Source organism: Seriola dumerili, unplaced genomic scaffold (genome assembly GCF_002260705.1).
Source record: "Seriola dumerili isolate Sdu_G_001 unplaced genomic scaffold, Sdu_1.0 BDQW01000417.1, whole genome shotgun sequence".
Taxonomy (NCBI): Eukaryota; Metazoa; Chordata; class Actinopteri; order Carangiformes; family Carangidae; genus Seriola; species Seriola dumerili.
The window spans coordinates 458,159-465,445 of NW_019174672.1; the positions used below are offsets into that span (position 1 = coordinate 458,159).

Sequence of the window (7,287 nt, forward strand, 5' to 3'; positions counted from 1 at the left end):
GAGAGAGAGAGAGAGAGAGAGAGATAAAGGAGAGAGAGAGAGAGAGGGAGAGATAAAGGAGAGAGAGAGGGAGGGAGAGAGACCATGGGATGAGCTGGTGAACTGAGACAGTGAATGAAGACGGCGACTGAACGTTTGACTCTGATACAAACATTTACACAACAGCTCGTTTATCCCACACATGATTATTAATGTGTGTCCTAGTCCACACTCCTCCTGGTTTCCATGGTAATCGTATTAATTAATTCAATTCAGTCTCAGCTGAGAGCAGGAAGTTTAACGTACATGTTGAAAAACAAACCATTAGAGACAATAATATTTATTATATACAGTATATTAATGTAATATTTATTTATTATAATATTTCAACACCAAAGACAAAATGGCTGGAGAAGAAAAAGAAAAAAGTAATAACAATATATATAAAATATGTCAAGGAAAAAAGTTGTAATTTCTTTAGAAAAATGTTTGTAATATTTAATAGTATTTAGTAATATAATATTAATATCTAGAGAAAAAATATACTGTATCTTAAGGAAAAAGTCAAAATATTTGCAGACAAAAAAGACTTAAGAATATTTGTGACAAAAAGTTACAAAAGATGATGTGAAAGAAAAAAATCACAGTATTTAAAAAAACTGAAATAATTAGAAAATAGTTTTAATATCTGAAGCAGGAAGTCATAATATGAGTCAGTGCTGACACTGGACAGCTGCTGACTGTTGAGTGTGTTTATTGTTGTTGTTTATTGTTGTTTATTGTTGTTGTTGCAGAGTGAGGAGGATGACACTAGGAGTGTGACTGCTTCCTCTGTCATGGTGAGTTCATACAAACATCATCTGTACAGGTGTGTGTGTCAGTGTGTGTTACTGTGTGTTACTGTGTGTCAGTGTGTGTCACTGTGTGTTACTGTGTGTGTCAGTGTGTGTCACTGTGTGTTACTGTGTGTGTCACTGTGTGTCACTGTGTGTTACTGTGTGTCAGTGTGTGTCACTGTGTGTCACTGTGTGTTACTGTGTGTGTCACTGTGTGTGTCACTGTGTGTTACTGTGTGTGTCACTGTGTGTTACTGTGTGTGTCACTGTGTTACTGTGTGTGTCAGTGTGTGTTACTGTGTGTTACTGTGTGTGTCAGTGTGTGTCACTGTGTGTTAGTGTGTGTGTCAGTGTGTGTGTTACTGTGTGTGTCACTGTGTGTTACTGTGTGTGTCAGTGTGTGTGTCACTGTGTTACTGTGTGTGTCACTGTGTGTCACTGTGTGTTACTGTGTGTGTCAGTGTGTGTGTCACTGTGTGTTACTGTGTGTGTGTGTGTTTTAGTGTGTGTCAGTGTGTGTGTCACTGTGTGTTACTATGTGTGTGTGTTTGTGTGTTTTAGTGTGTGTCACTGTGTTACTGTGTGTGTCACTGTGTGTGTGTCACTGTGTGTTACTGTGTGTGTCAGTGTGTGTGTGTTAGTGTGTTTTAGTGTGTGTCAGTGTGTGTGTGTCACTGTGTGTTACTGTGTGTGTCAGTGTGTGTGTGTCACTGTGTGTTACTGTGTGTCAGTGTGTGTGTGTTACTGTGTGTTACTGTGTGTGTCAGTGTGTGTGTCACTGTGTTACTGTGTGTGTCAGTGTGTGTGTGTGTGTGTCAGTGTGTGTGTATTTGTGTGTCAGTGTGTGTGTCAGTGTGTCAGTGTGTGTGTGTATTAGTGTGTGTGTCAGTGTATCTGTGTTTTGGTGTGTGTATATGTCAGTGTATGTGTGTGTTAGTGTGTGTGTGTCAGTGTGTGTATATTTGTGTGTCAGTGTGTGTGTCAGTGTGTGTGTATTAGTGTGTGTGTCAGTGTGTGTGTGTATTAGTGTGCGTGTCAGTGTATCTGTGTTTTGGTGTGTGTATATGTCAGTGTATGTGTGTGTTAGCGTGTGTGTGTGTGTCAGTGTGTGTGTCAGTGTGTCAGTGTGTGTGTGTATTAGTGTGCGTGTCAGTGTCTGTGTGTGTCAGTGCATGTGTGTGTTAGTGTGTGTGTCAGTGTGTGTGTGTGTCTGTGTGTGTGTGTGTGTGTGTGTGTATTAGTGTGTGTGTCAGTGTGTGTGTGTATTAGTGTGCGTGTCAGTGTATCTGTGTTTTGGTGTGTGTATATGTCAGTGTATGTGTGTGTTAGCGTGTGTGTGTGTGTCAGTGTGTGTGTCAGTGTGTCAGTGTGTGTGTGTATTAGTGTGCGTGTCAGTGTCTGTGTGTGTCAGTGCATGTGTGTGTTAGTGTGTGTGTCAGTGTGTGTGTGTGTCTGTGTGTGTGTGTGTGTGTGTGTGTATTAGTGTGTGTATCAGTGTATGTGTGTGTGTTGGTCAGTGTATGTGTGTGATAGTGTGTGTGTCAGTGTGTGTGTGTGTCTGTGTGTGTCAGTGGGTGTGTGTGTGTGTGTGTGTATTAGTGTGTGTATCAGTGTATGTGTGTGTGTGGGTCAGTGTATGTGTGTGATAGTGTGTGTGTCAGTGTGTGTGTGTGTCTGTGTGTGTCAGTGTGTGTGTGTGTGTTTGTGTATTTTCTGAACAGCAGAGAGCCCCCCCCCAACACACACGCACACACACACCCCTCCCCCTCCCTGACAGGACACAGCGCTGGCTGCTCATTGGCTGTGAGGCCTCCCACAGGTGGAGGTGCTCCTCTCTGGCTGCAGCAGTGAGTCTGTGTTGCCCCCCCCCCTCTCAGTGTGCTGTCAGGCTGAAGGACAGCCTCCCTCTGGTTGTGGGGGGGGTGTAATTAACATGGAGGTCTGAGGTAAACAGAAAGGACGGCAGGTCTCTGATTAAAGACCTGGTGGTGCTTCAGTGTCCTGCTGCCCAATAAACACCACTAATGGCATCAGCCCCCCCACCCCCCACCCCCCACCCCACCACGGCTAGAGGACAATGAGGACGCAGGTGTGTGGTGGAAAAAATACCAACACATGACATCACAGGCTGGAGGAGGGGCTACAGAGACACAGAGACAGAGACAGTAAACACCCCCCCCCCCCCCCCCCCCCCCCCCCCCCCCCCCCCCCCCCCCCCAGTCTCNGAGACAGTAAACCCCCCCCCCCCCAGTCTCTGTTCCACAGGCTGCAGCTGGATCCTCTGGAGAAGGACTGGCTGAGGAGTTCTGCTCTGGGGAACATGGCCGCTCAGCGTCAGCTGCTCACTCAGGACCCCAGTCTGGTTCTGAAGAAGGTACAGACCAGACCAGACCAGACCAGACCAGACCAGACCAGACCAGACCAGACCAATCCAGACCAGACCAGACCAGTCCAGACCCTAACCCGAGACTTTCTCCTCCTCCTCCCTCTCTGCTCTCGTCAGGACTTCATCACTGTGAGTATGTCAGCTGGTGTTTTAGTGACTGGTGTGAACCCAGTTTAAACTGGTGTAGATGAAGATGTCCTGTATCAAGTTTGTCCTTCGTTTCCTGGACAACGTGTGTGAGTGTGTGTGTGTGTGTGTGAGTGTGTGTGAGTGTGTGTGTGTGTGTGAGTGTGTGTGAGTGTGTGAGTGTGTGTGTGTGAGTGTGTATGTGTGAGTGAGTGTGTGTGAGTGTGTGTGTGTGAGTGTGTGTGAGTGTGTGTGTGTGTCTGTCTGTGTGTATTGAAGTGTTGATCCTGTCTCTCTGTCTCTGGCCCCTCCCCCTCCTGTGACGACTTCCTGTGATGTAACCCTGCTGTGCATGAAGGGGGTGAGTTGTCTTCTCCTTTCAGTTCGTTAACACTGATCGTCTTAACGACACATTACACTCACTTCTGCCTGAGTCAGCTGAGCAATGACATCATCACAGAGAGCGGCCTCCTCACCTCCGTGCTGCCTTCATAGCAGGTAGAGAGCGCGGGACGTTCGGACGTCTGCGGGCTCTCGTGAACACGGTCTGGACGTCCTGGACAGACAGAGCAGGTGTTAGTGTGCGAGGTGTGTCGCCTCGCGTCAGGCGGTCTGACAGCTGACACACCGCTGAGCGCCGTCCTCCATCACAAACATCTTTAGTTTTATCATTACGCTCCTCCTCTGTCTGCACGCGTCTGCCGCCACGTTAGAGTTAGCAGAGTGGACAGAGTACTGAACAACTGGCCCCCAAGAGGTGAGGGGCCTGAGGGGGAGGAGGGGGAGGAGGGGGAGGGACCCCAGGGTCAGAGCCTGTGTTTGAAATGACTGTTAATATATCTGGTTGGAAAGTTAATCAATCACAGACACAAAACAACCACAAAGAGAAAGTGGCTGTGCTGTTTGTAGTGTGTGTCTCAGTCTGGGGGGGGGGGGGGGGGGGGGCTGGTGTCATTGTGGGCGTCTTTGTAAGAGTGATGGGGGTGCTGGTCACGTGTCTGGTCCAGGACCCGTGGTGTCATGGTGAGCGGTCGGACGCTGCAGCAGGATGCAGACGAGCTGCTCATTAGACTCTGGAGTGATTTCAGAGAGACAATGGGGATGTGTAATGATATTGTAATTACATGGTAATTAATATGTGAGCAAACAGCAGCCGGAGGGAAGCGGCGCGGCGCGGCGGCAGATGGGAGGAACTGATAATCAGCAGAAGATCTTTCCTGTCCTCGTCTTTCTTGAAGACCTGATTTCACAGTGTGGATGTTGGTTCAGTCCGAGCCGAGAGACGACTCAACATATGTTCTTCAGATTCACTGTTGAGTCAGAGCGTGATTCTCCACCCGCTAAAAGAGACGGCGTCCCAACAGCACATATGGTCGTACTGTTGCAGGCCGGCTTTGAAAACCCTCCGCCAACGCCAGAAGTAGAATTTCACACGGCATTATGGGAGTCTAAGCTTCCTATTCAAGAGCCCGTGTAAAAGGACCCCTCCATATGGCCTCGCCTAATGCGCCCCCCCCCCCCCCCGTGCCCCCGTCCCCTCCCCCCATGGCTGCCATGGACCTCCCCATGCAGAAATAACAACATCAATAGTGTAACCCTCACGCCACTTGAGAGTGTTACACTCCTTTTCATGCTTCACTTCATCAAAACCGAAGGAGGGAAACTCACGCCTGTTTGATGTTTGATGCTTTTTCCCTGCTGCTTTCAAATGAGCGCCACTAACTCGCCGCTCAGCCGCCACCGTAGGGCCAACAGATGCCCGGCACACGGAGGCCGACTGTCGGTGGGCAGTTGGCAGTTTGTGCCGGGTCACTGTCACTGCTCCCCTCCGATGGCTTCAGCTGGAGCATCCTGCGGAGGCCGACAGGTGTCCGTCATGTTGGCGAATGTGTGAATGAGCTGCACGTGGCGTCTGTGGCTCGAGGCCGTCGACTGGTTTCCTGCTTCAACCATTGTTAACTAGTTTCACTAACCACACTGCTGTTCATGGAGGAACGTTCTTCAGACACGTGTTACTTGTCTAAACACACAGTGAGAATGCATCTTATTTTGAAAATATTCATGCAGAGCTGATGTTCACTGTTCACTGACAGGTTTCACACAAACCATCAACTTCCTGCCAAGAAAAAAAATCACGTATGAAGAAACAGGGTCACAGTTTGTACCTGCTGATCTGATATATACTATATGTGTATAAGTACTTTAGATATTACAGTAGCTCTGTAAGAAGAATAAATAATATACGCATGATTTATATTATAGACATATTTATATAACCTTGCAGAGTTCTGTAAATTCAAGAGATACATTTTATTTTCAGAGTTAAAGAAAAAACGTTATTGTCCATTAGATTTGCATAAAATGTAAATGTGTCTCTGACACAGCAAACACATAAATATATAAAATACACAATCTTACACATTGAACGCACAGACGACATGACGTGCACCACGTGCACCACGTGCACCACATGCACCACGTGCACCACATGCACAAGCTAAATCCAAATACATAGATTGTTACTACAGCTGATTCACTAGTGAAGCTGCTGGAACAAACTCTTTATACACTTTTATTCTACGAAGGAAGAAGCTGAGTCAGTCAGTGACACTGGAAGCAGCTCTATATATACACCTAATACACCATATACTGTACACACACACACACACACACACATATATATATATATATATATATATATATCATTGAGAATAAAACACTGTACAAACCAGGTCTGACTCAAACATTCACTGAAGGAAATTTGCTTCTTTCCTGTGGATCAAAACAACCTGGACAAGAATCACTTACAGCTCCTAATAGCAGAGCTGTGTGTGTGTGTGTGTGTGTGTGTGTGTGTGTGTGTGTGTGTGTGTGTGTGTGTGTGTGTGTGTGTGTGTGTGTGTGTGTGTGTGTCTCAGGTGGAGGCCAACACTATCTCAGCGAGTGTCGGAAGCGGCCGGCGGGCGAGGCGGGGTTCAGTTAGCACCTTCTAATGAAAACCGCCAAAATAAACCTCCATTTACCTTCTTTCTCAGCACGACGACAGGTTGTTTTGTTTTTTTTCCCGCCTCTCACCTGACGACCGCGTCCCGCTCCGTGTTCACGCTCTCGGTTGTCGGCTGAACGAGGAACAAGGCTGCGGTGTCATTAAATGGGCGGGAAACAGCAGAAAACATTGTTCCATTTGTTCGATCCAGTTTACAGAAGCAACGTGAGCTCTGAGCGGAAGCAGGTCCAGACCACCGGGACCGGGACCCGGGCCGGGACCGGGACCCCGACCGGGACCGGGACCCGGGCCGGGACCGGGACCGGGACCGGGACCGGGACCGGTCTATATTCCAACTTCCTGTTACATTTTATGAAGCTGAAACTTGAACATTTACTAAATGAATCATGTGAAGATGAAACAGGGACCGTCATCATGGAGCCGTGTTTAAACACATTAATTATTAAATATTATTATATTATGTAGTGTTTCATCAATGAATCCAACATGTCTGCCTGTTCTCCCTCCTGCTGCTCGTCCTCCGTGGAAACATCAAGTTTGTAAGTTCAGCAGTTTCACTCTGGTTTTATGAGTGTGTAGATCAGATGTGTTGGTGTGTTAGTTAGTGTGTTAGTTAGTGTGTTACTTAGTTACTGTGTTAGTTAGTGTGTTAGTTAGTTACTTTGTTAGTTAGTTTGTTAGTGAGTGAGTTACTTGAGAGAGATTTTATAATTTAATATCTTATATATATGATATTATATATATAAGTTTATCATGGAACAGTCGTTATACAAACATGAAGCTAAAACAAGTCAAAAGCAAAACTGACCAGTTTCACTGCTGTCAGGTAAAAACCAGGACCTGGACTACACAACATAACTAACATCAGACTAAGCTAAAACCACAGTAACTAAGTAAACACAACTAACACTTACTAGTAACTAAGTAACTAACTCAACTACATACACACTAAC

At 46.6% G+C, this 7,287-nt stretch overlaps 1 long non-coding RNA gene across 1 annotated transcript; it reads left to right on the top strand.

The window, feature by feature from the left end:
- Window positions 1–3,140: 3,140 nt before the first annotated feature.
- On the top strand, window positions 3,141–6,969 carry LOC111233750. The gene is made up of 4 exons (XR_002665623.1): window positions 3,141–3,189; window positions 3,319–3,330; window positions 3,686–3,688; window positions 6,871–6,969. It is a non-coding gene; the product is annotated as an uncharacterized LOC111233750 (long non-coding RNA).
- Window positions 6,970–7,287: the final 318 nt, after the last annotated feature.